Source organism: Vidua macroura, chromosome Z (genome assembly GCF_024509145.1).
Source record: "Vidua macroura isolate BioBank_ID:100142 chromosome Z, ASM2450914v1, whole genome shotgun sequence".
Taxonomy (NCBI): Eukaryota; Metazoa; Chordata; class Aves; order Passeriformes; family Viduidae; genus Vidua; species Vidua macroura.
Window position 1 is genome coordinate 73,023,031 of NC_071611.1, and position 15,796 is coordinate 73,038,826.

The 15,796-nt window shown below is 40.4% G+C and overlaps 1 long non-coding RNA gene across 1 annotated transcript; it reads right to left on the reverse strand.

The window, feature by feature from the left end:
* Positions 1-13,861: 13,861 nt before the first annotated feature.
* Positions 13,862-15,343, reverse strand: LOC128822534 (uncharacterized). The gene is made up of 3 exons (XR_008441478.1): positions 15,290-15,343; positions 14,300-14,405; positions 13,862-14,164 (listed from the first exon to the last, which is right to left on the reverse strand). It is a non-coding gene; the product is annotated as an uncharacterized LOC128822534 (long non-coding RNA).
* Positions 15,344-15,796: the final 453 nt, after the last annotated feature.

The following is a 15,796-nucleotide window of genomic DNA, read 5'->3' on the forward strand; positions in this document are numbered from 1 at the left end:
GCCACAGCCGTGACCTGGCACAGATAAAAATTTCCATGCTCTTAGTGGATGCAATTCATTCTCCCTTGTTAATACTGTGAGGTGCATTCCAACTGTGCCCCCACACAACTGCACAGCACACAGAAAACGGTCCAGTTGGCTGGGCAGCACAACACACTCTGAATTTGTTTAAAAATTGGTTTTGCATGGATTATATACGATTAAATAGCTGGCCAAAACAGGCCTACAGCTCCATCAGTCAAACTCCACAAGCCATGCCTCATTGCTTTACAGTGATTTTAATCAGTGGCAGAATAAATGGATTCAGGTTATAAATAAATTTCAGCTACAACAGCATGCAGTAGAAATTCAATTCTTCCTAATTTTAGAACATACAAGTGACTTAGAAACTTTGATTAAGCTAATAGAAAGCTGTTTCTCAAATGCCATGAGGACAAAGTATGTAAACCACCGTATCAGTACAGTCAGAGATCAAGATAAGATTCTCAGACTAGAGTGGAAAGAACATATTCAGGGAGCATAAAAGTGGTATACAAGATGAAAAAACACTGTATAGGTCAGGAAAGCAGGAAGTGAAAATGAAGGGAAGAGAACACACTGACATTTTCACACAATTTTGGCACGGGTATAGCAAAGACCAACAGCAATATATTAAATGTTATCTGTACTTAGTTCCTGCTACAGTCTTCTGCTTTTTCGTTTTGGGAAGCAAAGTCAAAGCTGTCTCAATGGAGTAAACAGGATCACATACAGGCACTCCTGCTTCCCAAACAAATACAAACAGCTTTGGGAAAAATACAAACCCATCGAAGGCAATAAATACCTGATTTCATAAGGGAACCACTAAAAATGGGGGGAGGTGGATGGTGGGCACTGCTGCCCTTGGAGTCGTGAGGGGAACCCTGCCCACACTCCATCCCCACAGATAAGAAACACTCCCCTGGGGAGCACTCTGGGGTATGGAGAGGACGTAGACAATATGGGAATGGTGTAATTGCACCAGTTGGCCGAATTATGTTCTTTTCAAATTGGTGTCACAGCTCTTCTAGGAATTAATTGGGCCTGCGTGGCTTCAGACCATAGCTGATTAGTTTGCTTATAGTAAAACTGAACACACAATGTTGCTTTGGAAGACCCCAGTTCTTGGACTTCTTGTGGTGCATGTGGTAAAATCTTTGTCCACTCATCCCAGGTGCCCACAGGGTTGGGCCTCTTACCTGTATAGGGATAATCTTTGGATGCCAAAGGGATTCCCAGCAGGCATGGGGATAAAGGCTCTTCCACGCTGCCCATGGCCATGCAGAAACTGTCCTGTTGTAAAGACTTCACAAGAGTGACCCATATATTTTGCTTGGGCTGTTGGATGATCCAGGCAGTGCTGGTGCCGACAATGATCCAGGGCAGCCTCACAATCATGCTGGAGAGCATCTTGATGTTTGTCCGGGTACTGGGCTGTAGCCTAAAAATTGTTACAATAAATAAGGCACCTTATTTATTGTAACAATTACATGAATCCCTCTCTCTCCCCTTTTCTATGTGCATGCCTCTATTCCACTTTCCCCTGTTCCCCCTTCCTCCACTCCGCTTTCCCCGTTTTATTAGTTTAAGAAAACAAGGAAGGGGTCAGGGGAAAACATATGGAAGGCTAAAACTGAGTGAAACTAGGAGAAAAGGGAAAAGGTGATCAGGCAAAGTAAGGTATTGGTATGAATGTAAGTAAAGAAATTAGTAAAAATATCATCTTTGATATTTTACAATTGGTAGATGGGCAACAATATATCCAACCCATGAGGGAAGAGGGAAAGGAGAAACCAGGGGTCAAAGAGCCAGAAGTCCATGGGGGAATCTGTCTTTTACTCCCAGGAGGACTACTCTATGCTAGCTAGTCACTGCCATGGCCAGGGCAGAAGACTTGGGAATTGACTGAGAGAGGAGAGTTGATGGGATGCTACAGCTTTGTCCCAGACAGATGCCTGAGGCATTTGCAGGCTGCAGCAGTTTCTGGCGGGCCCTTTTTATAATTTTCTGATGTCACTGCTATCCTGCAAACCCCAGAGACACGTCTGTGGAGGCATGGCCAGTCATGACTTCTAGTTGTTACTGAACCTTGACACAAGTGGCACCTCTCTACTTAATCAACTGAAAACCAATGATGTTTAGCTCAAGAGTGTTAACACAAAAAATACATCCATGCCTGAAGAAAGCAGTGAAAAATGTTACTGAAGGCAACAACTTGTCCATTTAGTGCAAGATTGTACAAAATCCTGCCTGCTTTAATTGCTGCACTTTAATTTGCACCCAAAGGTACAGAGCATCCTATGATTCTTTAGTATTCATGTGGGCACAGCCCCCAGTTCTCTATAACTCTACAGCGTAATAATTAGAAAACAGATGACATTTATCAACTGAAAGAAAAAAGAATGCAACCACCAAAGGATTAATGATCTGGATGACATAATAAGGGGGAAACTTTCTTAAATCTGAGATGACATCAAGCTAGGGAAAATTGGAGGCTTGCTGTGGGATAAGAGTCACAATTGGTGCTGACAGATGAAGCTGTTGCTTGAAAAAAATCAAGTGACATTAAATAGGGATAAGCAGACATTAGCACATTTGGTGGTAGACATACATGATGTGAGCTGGATGAAAAACTTTATGAGATTTATCGTGGTTCTCAAGTTAAACTTGAATTAACAGAATTGTGCTGTTGCAGAGCGAGACTTCTGCTTTTGCCTTCCAGTCTCTTTTCAGTGATGCTTTAAGCTGGTGTCTAGTTCTGTGTGCTGTCATCCATTCAGTTGGTGGATCATTTAGAGAAAGACAAGAGCAGCTTATGATGATTGGAGATACAAAACATGAGGTTCTTTACTCAAAAGAAGGTGGAACATCTCATTCTAGGCTTTAAATATGTAAAGACTGTTTTTCTTACCCACTCTAATGGCAGAAATCAGTGTGTTAACTTCCTTTTTGAAGTAGCAATTCAAATTGTATCTGGGAAAATTGAAATTAGGAAACTTGCAGAAGAGAACAGTGAAGTGCTAGGACAGAGCCCACGTGGAGGTTGTGGCATTCTTAAAAAGTAGCTTAGACACCTATGCATGAGGGATGACACTTTTTTGAGTCTGGTATGTTTTCTACACTGGTAGGACTTCCTTGCCTGTCTTCCTCTGTTTAAGAGTTTGTCTGCTGAGTTACACAATTTGTCTCTTGTGCTGATAATCAGGCAAACGTGCAAGATCCCATATAGTGCCGTAGAGACTTCCATTATACAGAACTCAGTGGTCACAGAGTAAATATCTGTGAAAAATGCGTATTTTATAATTGGCTCTTGGCAAATATTGAATTGAATGCTCTATGTATTATGGAGGGTTATTTTGTAATACTGTATTAATCCTTTCTAAGTAGTGTGTTAAATATAGTCTTAGGTTACAACATAATGGTAAAATAGAAACTCTGCGATGTAAGATATTTTTTACTAGCTCAAGAAAGGGATAAGATAATCAAGAAGCTCTTCGCACAGAGATAACAGCAACAGGACACCTAATGAGTTACTGCCTCCTTATGGGAAAAGACAAACATTCTTCCACCTTCTCTCCATCTTTATGGAGCCACCAGGATTAAGGGGAAGGAGTTGACAAAAACCAGAAAAATTCTTAATTTGCAAGGAATTTCTGCATCATGTATGAGATATATGAATATGCAACAGGCTGTTGCTTTTAAGGGCTATTCCTTTGTTCACAAGGCATGTTTTTGGCAGTTTAGTGTCCAAAAAGATCTGGACATCCGTAGTTCTTTGCTTTTTATTTTTTATTTTTATTTTTTAATTTTAATTTAATTTAATTAATTTAATTTAATTTTTAATATTTTATTTTATTGTCTTGTAGTGTCCTAATCCTCATTGTCCAAATTTTTATTACTCTAATTTTATTACTAATTATTTATAACTATTTTATTACTAATAAACTTTTAAGATTTTAAAAAACAAGTGATCGGTGTTTTTCACAATATCCCCTTGTAGGACTGCAGTCTGGTCTAGAGAACCTTTTTTCCCCCATTTCTTTCAACGTTATTGTTATAAATAAAATTGGCTTTCGTAGGTGGGGTTATAAATTGTTAATGATGTCATGTTGTTATGAATTGTTAATGAATGTAATGAATTGTTAGGCCTAATTAATGCAGTAAGTTCTGAAGTTAAATGTACTGTAGCATGAGCATGTGCCCGCTAGAGGAGGGTGGTAAGAACTTTCCAGAAGGTTACCTCACGGCCTGATGACAGCAGCCCGGACTGTAATCGGACAACGAGCCAGCCAGTGACATCGAAGCATCCCAGAATGAGTGGCCAGGAACGCACCGCAAATTGGACCAACCGGTGACCGGAAAAAGGCCAATCTATGAAAGGATCAAGAGCGCACCAATCCGGCAGCTTTAAGAGACTTTAAAACCCCCGGGTGCTGAGCGCCTGGGTCTTTCTGCGGAGCCAGTGTCCAAGGAAGCAGCCTGTGCTGCCTACAGGCTGACACTTGTATCTCTGACTTGCTGCGTAGGCCACAGGCTTACCCTGGGCTCCCGTCTTCAGTTGCTTTGATTTTTCATAAACAGGCCGGAGCTTTTTAAAAGATCCTAGCCTCATTTTGCCTGTTTTTAACATTTATGTTTACGCTTTGGTTTAATCCCTTCATAAATGGGGACAAACATAGAAAAAGTCCCATAAAACAATCCAAAACTGGCCTGGCCAGGGCGGAGCCGATGAGGCGACCGGCGGGTGGCCGGGGAGGGGGAAAGGGGCCTGGCTCGCGGCAGGACCGCCCGGCCCGGCCTGGCCGAGACGGGGGCCAGGGCCCTCCACCTCCTCACCCATCGCAAGAGACAGTTCCCGGGTTTTTTTGTCTTTAACATGCGTGTTTCACAGAGCCGTGTCCAGCTTCTCAGTGGTTCAACAGACTGTCACTTACAAAAAAGCTTTGCATCACTTCCCTGAATTTCCTCCCATTCCCAACCAGGACGCCCGTCCAAGTCCACTGCCTTCCCAGTCCCATATTCAGAAAACATTTGTTAACTGATTGTTATGAATAATTGATGTAGTTATTGACTTCCACTATTATTGGCTTTAGTAAATTCTTCTGATATAGTACAGTTAAAAATGGGACCCCACTCCCGGTACTAAAAGTGATTTCAGCATTTATTATAATAAAAAGGCCTAAAGCAAGGGGGCCCGCAGGCCGAGCAGGAGCGTTCCCGTTGAGGATGCCGCGACGCTGGCACTGGGTCTTCTTGAACAGCCATGTCCTCAATGTTCCAGGTGGAGCGAATTCAGTGGGTCAGATGCCCCTTTTTATCCTGTTTTTTGTCCCTTTGGATTTGTTTCTTTTTGGATCCTTCATTTGCATGAAAGTTTAAGGGGCTTCATTGGCCCATTACAGTTCTGTCCAGGCTGGCTGGTTTCACTTGGGGGGTGGTGCACTTTACTCAGGTGTGTGAAAAATGCATATTATGTGATTGTCTTTTCACAAATATCAAAATGAATACTATACATGTTATGCTGGAAAGTTATGTTAATTAACTTATTAATTTTGTATTAATTTTTGTAGTGCTGTATTAATCCTTTTAAGTAGTGTGGTAAATATAGTTTTAGGCTCTAAGATAATATTAAAATAGAAACGATGCGATGTAAGATACTTTTTTTAACTAGCTCAAGGAATGGATAAGATCATCATGAAATTCTTTGCACAGAAATAACAGCAACAAGACACCAAAATTTCAAAAGAAGAATTATTGCCTCCTTATCAGGAAGAACCAGACTTCTTTCAGACTTCTTGGAGCCTAAACACTGATTTACAAGATGAGGGGGGAAGTTGACAATAACCAGAAAATACCCTTTGTTTGGAAAGAATTTGTGAATAATGTATGAGATAGATAAATATGCAACAGGCATATTGGGTTTGAAGGGTTAATCCTTTGTTAGCGAGGTATGCTTTTGTGGCTTAGTGCCCAAGAGCATACGGATGTCTGTTATTCTTTGCTTTTTATTGTCTTTTGTTGTCCTAACTTTGATTCTCCAAATTCTTATTGTCCTGTTTTTATTACTATTCTTTACTATTAAACTTCTAAAATTTTAACACAAGTGATTGGCGTTTTTCACAGGTGTAATACAGTATGCTGAGTACCGAGTTTCTTATAAATACCCTTTTAACCCCTTTTACCATAACCAAACTAACAGCACCTGCTTAACAATTATCAACTATTTTACAACCCTTTCTAACCTATTGTTGACAATTCCCCCCTCTAACTATTTGATCAGGCTTCTAGCCTGCATCAACCTTTTAAAGTTCCACTTCTACTTTTCTCAGTTGCTTGTGGAAAATGAGATGTTCAAGCATATCTCTGGCATTCTGATCACTCTGTTCTTTTATTACGGTTACTTTTTCACCATTTTTCCCTTCCACGTTACCTTGCAGCATGATGCTGCTTTGGACAATGCTGGTTACTATCTGGACTAGACATGGAATTACACATGGTAGAAATATTACACTTGCTAGTGCACACACCACAAAGAAGACCAATTTCTTCCACAATTTGCCATTCCAGGTGAACGAGTTGTCCCACTAATCAGATTCTCCAAACAAGTGTTCCAACACAGGTTAGTTTTCTAATATTTTGAGTAACGTTTTTAATTACATGACTGTGGTCATCGATCTCTAGGCAGCATTCTGAAGTATTAAATTTTCCACAGATCCCTCCTTCCTCTGCGAGGAGGTAGTCTACTGCCAATCGAATCTGGTAAATTACTGATTGTGTTTGCTGTTGCTGCTGTTTAAGAGATCCATGGTCAGAGTTTGATTTGACATTATTTCAAGCACTGCTTGTAAATGGATTCGACTGAGCACTCACACTGGGCTGTTCCACTCGCTGATCACCACATGTCGCTGTCGAGGTGGTCGCGACACAAAGCAGAGACCACACGCAGTCTCAGATGGCAACTCTTTATTATCGACAGTGGCTGACCTTTTATATACTTTCTAATTGTTTATACTTCTTCTGCCCCAACTATTGGCATCAATAAATCAACATAACACCACTGGTGAAAAGTAACAGTGACTTCAGCTAACTTTCTAAAACTACGTTGTCCAGCTACGAAGTTCTCTCCTTATCTTTCTTCAATTCCTCTCTTCTCTCGGTCTCCTTGGTAACAGCCTTGGAGAGAGCTCCTTATCAGCTTCTTGCTTCTCAGCTTCTCCTCGCTCCTTTAGCTGACAGGCCCGCCGTTAGCCCCTTCCGCAGTAATTCATCCATGAGGGGCAGAAAACAAGTAGAACAGAATAGGATTAAAAAGTCTGGTGATTAATTAGACTTGGTTTAAGTCTGACACACCTTGAGATGACACCAAAATTAATCATCCTAGAGAGCAGCCTACAGCCCACTACCCGCATTTCTGCATTCAGGAAACATAGTTTCTTCCTTTTACACTGTCTTTATTGAAAAGCTGAAAGATTCAAAAGGAATTACTAAATCCTCCAACGAGTCCATGAAGTTTCCTCTCAATGATCTCTTTAGTGCTACTGCAGTCTACTATTCAAGTATACAGGGACAACTACCACAATACTCTCATTAAAAATGCGTGCTTTGTTAAAATAACCATCACCAAAACCCCAATCAGTCATAGTAAGGCAGATAAGACAGAATCAGTATTGATACTGAAAATCTATTAGAGAAGCCGAGAAAGGCAGAATCCAAAAACTTCAAAGTGTGCGTATAATATACTCATGTAGTTGGAAAAAACTAATACACGTTTATTAGAACAAGTTTTGTTTTAAAATCTCATTTTTTCTACTTTGCATAGCTTTACCTCAGCAGTCCACAAATTATTTTTGCTGTATTAAACTAGTGAAACAAGGATATTTCGTCTAGATTTTAAGTTCCAGAAGGAAGTATTATGCAGCTGTTATAAATGGAAAGTTAAGTTAGGTTCCTAATTTATCAGTAAAATACCTAATTGCAGAATGAGATCAGCAAGAAATTCTATTACTTTGGAAGAGCAGGGTGATATGTTAGAGAACTCTACCTTTCCAGACACTGGAGAAGGAGGACTAGCACAGGGGCTGGAACAGCTACTGCTCTCTGCAGGCTTCACTGAGGACTGAGCTGGTTTGTCAGCTGAGGATCGTCTGGAGAGCAAAATGTCTTTTTCTTTGTACTTCTTTGGCTGGCGGAGTGCAGGAGAAGCAGATTTCACTGAAACCCTAAAAAGGACATACCTTGAGTTTCACAAGCGGTCACTGAACATTTTACATCGACCTGTCAGCTACTGCATGACCACACGTATTACAGCAACTACAAAATCTATTAAGCCCTAACTAAAAATCCCATACTGATCATGCATTGCTTTTTAATGCTACTGTTAAACCTCTTCTGCTACTTCTCAAGCATCACAATTCACGGACAATATTCCTGACTGCTCTCTCAAACAGCAGGCCCAGGTATGAAACACTTCTTTATGGGATTACAAAGCAGCACACAACAGTATAACACCTTTCAACTGTATTTCCATGGTTTCCACCTCCTATGACTAGCAGAAATTTAAGTGAAGCTTGTATACATCAATTGCAACCTACAGTGAGAGGAAGACCTCAACATCTTACTTTTCAGCATGAGAGGAGGCAGACAATTCAGTTTCTGTTGAGCTTTTTCTGCTGTTGGTTGACTTCCATGTAGATGCCAAAGGAAGCTCTTCACAAGTCACAGGTCTTGGTCTCTGGCCAATTCCTGAAGGCTGCTGCAGACCTGCAGACTGTTCTTCAGCACTCAGAACAGCTGTAATTGCTCTTACAGTTGTTTCATCAGCCTGAGACCACGGCTTAGAAGGAGCTCGCATACGACGCAGGAACAAGCTGTGCCACTTCTGCCTGAGTTGCAGCAGCATACCAGCAGCCTGCAGTGAATTCCAGTTCTGTTAAATACTGATGAAAATTAGATCACACAGGTAAGAGGACCCTGTCTTTTTCACAGCAGGCAGCACCTGGCATTCTAATATAAACAGGGCCCACAATGAAAGGCAAGACTAAGGTCTTGGGGAAGGGGAATAATCCATATTTAAACTAAGATGCTGATTTACTTTCTTTTCCTTGGGTGCAAGGTAATTTTTGAAACATTTCATTTAGCTCTGTACTAAACTTAGCTTTGTACTGTAAACCCACAGACTTTTTTTTTCCTTTTTATCTTCTGAGAAAACCCAATCCTTTCATGCTTTATGCCCTTCCTCTCAAATCAGTCTCTACTCATGCACTCTTCAGTCATACTTGAGGGAAAAGAGCTCTAAGTGACATTTTTCTTACAGAGACACCTGCTCAAGTGTGATGACTAAGTTCAGAAGACTGTAGTCTAATTCCCATTATCAGAAGTGCTTCCATTGAAATCAGTTTTTAAAAATTACTCTTTTGGACACATCTAGGAGAGACAGTGTTATTATTAGAGCTGGTAAAGCTGTATGTTTCATGACCCATAAACTACCTCCTACCATCGCCACAGCTCCTCAATGACATAAAGACTTCTATTTCAAAGAGGTTTTGAAATTTCTCTTTCCAAAATCTGACAGCAACTTTCTTTCAGCAACTCCAGCTTCAAGTGCTCCTTTTTTGATCCGATTTTGGTTATTCTCTCAGAGAAAGAAGAGCACAATATGCCAATGTGGCTGTTCTCTCAGCTCTTGTTCAGATTTTGGCTATCCCAGCTCATGCTATGGCCTGATGGAGCACCATGCAGGCAGGACAGGAGGCCAGAAGGAGCAGAAGGGCCCTTACGCAGCCACTGTCACCTGCAGCTTGCTGTCCCTTGCAGCCATTATCTTTTGTCTGGCAGAATCTCTTCAGAATCTGCTGACCTGTGGAAAGGGACAAATCTGCCAAGCTCAGACATTTAAAACAGCGCACTGCCCAGAAAGTTTGTGAAGCAGATCCAACAGCATCTGGACTGCAGAGGCTTTCCTGCTCCCTTGTGTGAGAGACAGGACACCCACACCAAGAGGGAGGAAGAGGGGTGAGCATTCTCACTGTTGACTTAGGTGACTAATTATTTTCTTTCTTTTTGCTCACAGGTAAAAGAACAGAAAGGTATGGGTGATAGGTGATGAAGCATTGCAGCCCGGATGTTGAATACACGAATTCACGTGACAGACAACTCTGTGCCAAAGGGGATTGAAGCCCTTCAATTCCTGACAAGCTCGTCAAGTAAAGGTTAAATCACAGAGTACATGGTTTGAGAGACCCAAATGGACCATGACGTTCTTGGAGAAAATTCTGGGCTACTCAAATGTTACAAACACCTTTTCACATCTTTTTACAATTCTTCTACATGAAGCAAGCCCAGGAGTAATTTCTTTCTTACTTCAGGGTCCAGTTTGAGATGGAGCCATTCATCCAGCTTCAGCAGTGGCAGATCAGCAGCTGTTTTGTCCTCCATCTCACTGTCACTGCTATCATTAGATACCCATCCCCCTGAATTAAAGACAAAAGGTGCATTAGCATCTCTATATTATTTCTGCTTACACACAAAAACCTGCATACTACTGTGTTACCAGCAATAATATTTTTCCTTCTAAAATTGACTTTTAAATGTAACCATTTGTAAAACTACCTCTTCTTTTCTGCAAATACACTGGAAAGTCTTTGCTCCAGATAGCAGCAATCAAGTAGCCAGACCTGCTGAAAGTCCTGCTATGTAAAAACCTGTACTGATATGATGTGACTCAACTCATGTACCTTCCCCAGTATTCACAGGCCACTATCCAACTTTTGCCTAAAGCTGTTTGCAAAACCTCACGTGGCTCTATTTCCTAGTAAAGCAGCAGATTTAAAGACGTAGTAAGGAAATATATATATATATACAGATATGGCTATTAATTAGGATTCCTGATTTTTCTAAAATGCAATTCAATCAGCATGAAACCAGTATGATCATTAGACATTGTGGCTGCATTCTTTCCTTATGAACTATACTGCAGTTTCTGATACCCTGGAACTGTGTCATTTATGGACTTGAATATGTAAGGAATCCCAAAACGGAGAGATTTCTTACAGGACCGACAAACTCTTCCTGAATAACTACAGGAATTATAACAGCGCTGTTTCCAGAATCAGCCAATATATGTATTAAATATTACTGAAAAGTAAGCTTTCCTTGTCACACACTGATGGACACCAACGGAAACATTCCAAATCCAGACTCCGGTGTACCTCGAAAGGATGAAGATGCCTGCAAGGCATTACTTGGCAGTCTGGCTGGTCCACAGAAGAGGGACACGGTGACAGGTGTCACAACAGAGCAGCACCTGATGTTTGCTGTCCTGTGAGCTGCCGTCATTTCATCGTATATAAGCCAGTCTGTAGGGAGGGCCTGGATGGCTGCAGCTTGTCCATTTGCTGGGGCAATCTGTGCAAGAGCAGGTAAGACCAGGCTATTATACCCTCTACCTGTAATGAATGTAAATTTGAACGTATCTCTCATTTTATCCACAGACATTGTGCATGCCTCAACCTGGCAGTGTTCACGGCCAGGCTGGGGGGGCTCTGAGCAACCTGGACTAGTGGAAGGTGTCCCTGCCCATGGCAGGGGTTGGAATGAGATGAGCTTTACGGCCCCTTCCAACCCAAAGCATTCTATGATTCTGTACTTTGAGAAATAATTAGATACATATAAAAATAATAATTAGATACATATAAAAATATGTATTAGATTCATATAAATTAGATACATATAAAAATATACATGCAAATAAAAAAGCGTGAGAGAATTCAACCAGATTCACAAATTATCCTACCATGAAAAACCAAAATATTTTGCTTTAAAAAGAAATGTTAAAAAAAAAGTTTCAGAGAAAAACTTGCATTATATCTTTAAAACAATTTTATAACTCGGGCGGTTTTTTTACCATTTTGCCTTGTTCCATCTAGAGAAAGGACTAATTGAAACAATGGAAAAATGAAACAATTTCAATTCTCTCTCAGCTGAGTAGAACACTATTTTCTAAAGCTGTAGTGTTAAATGCCCATAGTGCTTTTAACGTACTGAAAACTAGGAAAAGACATTTCTAAAACATGTGAGAGATTTTAGTGCTGTGTTTTTTGAACTATGAATTCCAAGTGATTTTACCTTTTTACACTGAGACTGGCCAAGAACAGAGGTAGGATGAAATCGCACTTTCTTCTCCTTTGGTTCAGTCAACAGCAGGCTTTCTCTGTCTACATGCACCAGATTGGGATACATCCCGGCCACTAAGGCAGCTTTAATCACAGCCCAGTTCTCAGAGTTAGCATTAACATCTCTAATATCAGCTCCTCCTCTGGCTCTCACAAAACCTGACAAATGAAAAAGACAAAACAGCACCACGTTAGCTTCTCTTTGGTTCTCAAAAGGAGTTAGAAACTAAAGGTGAAATAAACGACTTATTTGTTTCATTTTTCACCACTGCCAACCTTAACAGCAGCAAGAAGAAACCATTACACTGAAATCCTTCCTGATAAGGGGTTTCATACTAACACAGAATATCGCTATTTTCTACAATTTAAAGACATTTCCTCTGGGAATAATTTATTAAAACATGAAATGCAGTGGCATGTGGAGATGAGGGTGCTTTCAGTTAGATCAGCCACACTTCCTCATCTACACCATACCCTGCATGAATGTGTACATGGAGGTGTATTTCAAATTAAGTAAGGAAAATTACACCAGTGAACATGACTTTTGTTACAATTTCTAAATGCTTGACTTTAAAACAAGGTTAAAATTGTTTCCAACTTCTTTACCTGAGGCTCTAAGCTGGCCAAGCAACTGTGTTCTCATTCCTGCAATGATTTCCATTGTGGCTTGGGATACGAAGTTCTTTTCACAGAAGGCTCTCTCCCAGCCGTCACTGCGGGCCTTCTGCCATGCCTGACAACGTTTTTACATTTGCCTATTAATTTGAAGGGCTTAAACTAAAACTGCATTTTTAAAAAAAGATTACATTTATGTCAATAAAATGCAAAACCCACTCCAAAAGTTAATGTATCAAACGAGATACCTTTTTCTGCTCAAGAATTAGATTCTCTTTATGTTTTCCCTAGAATGATGATTATGTCAAGTTAAAACAAGAAATAAAGATCATTACATTAAGATCATGATTTGAAGTTCAGTGTAGTAGGATATAAAGAGGCACATGGTTAGAACATTTAGAATTTTATAAGGTTTGAAAATATCAACAAAACATACTACAGAAAGGGTTCCCTCACAAATTTATGAGTCCAATACCCAGGAAAGCCACTAGGCAAAAAGAAAGTCTTCTCCGAGGACTTAAGCACAGTCCACCACTCTACGTCCAAGTGGCTTGGTACATTTGCATTGCTTGGCTGGTGTGCTGTGATCAGAACTCTCTGAAATGAAATTCTACCTGGAAAGCCCTGAGCAGGGCCATGTGGTCACTGAACGTCCCGGCAGCAAAACGCTTCCTGCACAGCACGGCTGCTCGCTTTTGGGAGGCCAGCGTGGGCAGCACAAAAGGGTCTTGGCAGGCAAGAGCACAGGCAATGGTCAGAACGGGGTCCAGGCACTTCAGAACTACAGCATACAACACCATTTTACCGAGGTGTGGCTCTACAGGCAATTCAGTGAGGTGATAACCAAGCTCAGTGAGATCTTCCCAAGGGTCCATGGCATCTATGGTCTGTTTATATACAAACAAACAAACAAAGGAGAGGGGGACGGGTACGGTGGACAAAATCACTTTACAGAGAAAGCAGAAAGGATGTGAATACTGGACATTAACTAGACTTGTTTCCAAACACTAAAAAAGCAAGTGAAACTATTAACAGAGACAAGATTTCAAAACACTCTCTTCCCTTGACATGGAAAACCACATCCCCACACACAAAATGAAAACAGACAATAAACAAAAACTCAGAACATCCTTAGGTAATTAAAAACGGCTTCAGTACAAACTGAAGTCAGTAAGACAGACTGCTACACCACAAATTTGGGATCAAACACAATTACCATCTAAACCTATTCCTTCTCTGACCTTAAGCATATGCACAGCATTTCTCACAGTTACAGCAGGCGGCGGATCTGGAGCTTTCATAAGAAAGTCTACAACTGGACAATTAATTGGAGTCAGAAGTTTTGTGTACAAACAAATCTCCTGCAAGGTAAAAGGCAGAACAAAAAAGATTACCAAGATTTGGAAACAACCCCAAACCCATGATTTGTTGCAATTAATAGTATGGTTTGAGGACATTGTATTTTTTAAAGTTACAGTTTCTAACTGAACATGCACCTGAAGCGGCATTCTTAGAAGTTCTGGAGATTGAAATTCCAACATATTCTGAAATCGCAGCCTGCTGAAGAGACGAAAGCAGACTCCAGGCTGACAGCGCCCAGCCCTTGAAAATAAAATATGGGAAGTGGTGAAAATGAGGATTTCTTTCTAAAAACAAAACCTAAAGCCAACAAAGAGACACAGAAACTCAGAATGGAAAAGAAGAAGCAGTTCTATGAAGACAGTGTTGTCAGTCACATGCAAAGTGAGAGTTTTCCAATCGTGAGTTATCTTTGAGAGTGTGGCAATTTTTTACGGTAATTTTAACCCAACACTGAGAAATCTGGAGAAAGAAAAACAAGGCTTATCTAATGTAAAGTGCTGTGGGGTTTTTGCTAACTTAAGACCAGTCCAAATCTCAATCATCCTTTGTTATAAGGAATCAGTTGCAAACTTTATTGTTTCCTCTCACATCCCCCAAACAGAAGTGATGCTTGGAGTAAAAGGCAGAATAAAGATTAAATAACTTGTGAGTGAATGAGAGACAGCCAGCTCTCTCATTGATATACATCTATGTGCAAATGTGCAGCTTAATGCCAGTATGACTGATTAAACAGGCATTTGTTGCTACATAAACTTCTGAGCCCTCACCCACAGTGTTGGGAAGAATATAATCATGGCCTGTTAAGTCATGGATAGCTTGGAGAAAGTGAAACAGGCAGTCCTCTGCCCACAGACAAGATGTGAAAACACCCCACTGGACACTGTGACTGCTGGTGCTACATGGGAGAAAGAGGAAGGAGAACAAATTAATGGGGGGAAAACAACCCAGACCTTTGGGAAATGCCTGAGCATCACTCTTCTACAACTTGGGAAATTATTCCAAGGAAATACATACTGACCCTACACACTGGACTAGGCTAGAAACAGTTACTACATTGTGTGCTTTATTCGAAACACAGATTGTGGATATCTGCAAAATGGAAACCAGTATGAGGCATTTATTACCTGCCTTTTCTCTGGACAGCACTGGCTTTTGAAATCCAGCCCATTTTTAGCACTGGAACACGACTCTGCACATCAAAAGACTTCTAGAAAAACAAAGAAAGGAATATAAACTGAAAACTCAATAGGGTACATGAAATAAAAGTTACTAGTTATTTAGATTACCAACAGAAGTTTCCTAAAAAGAATGAAACACTAATAGAGATACAGTAGCTTCTGCAACAAAGGTACCTTCTCAGTTTCAAGTGAATTTATGATGGTATCTCCTTTGTAGTACCTTAATGCTCCACAGTTTGTGAAAGTCACCATTTTCTAGTCAATAGGTAATTGCAAGTCAGTAAAAGCTATGTCAAATCTGTGTTCTGAGATATCACAAAGCAGGTAAAACTACATTATTATACCAAATAAAGTTTTCCTTTTTATCTCACTTGGAAATTACCTACTTGTTTTCTTAAGACTGATGTACAATTACAAAAAAAAACACTTTATGAGAACCTCAGAAATTTGGTG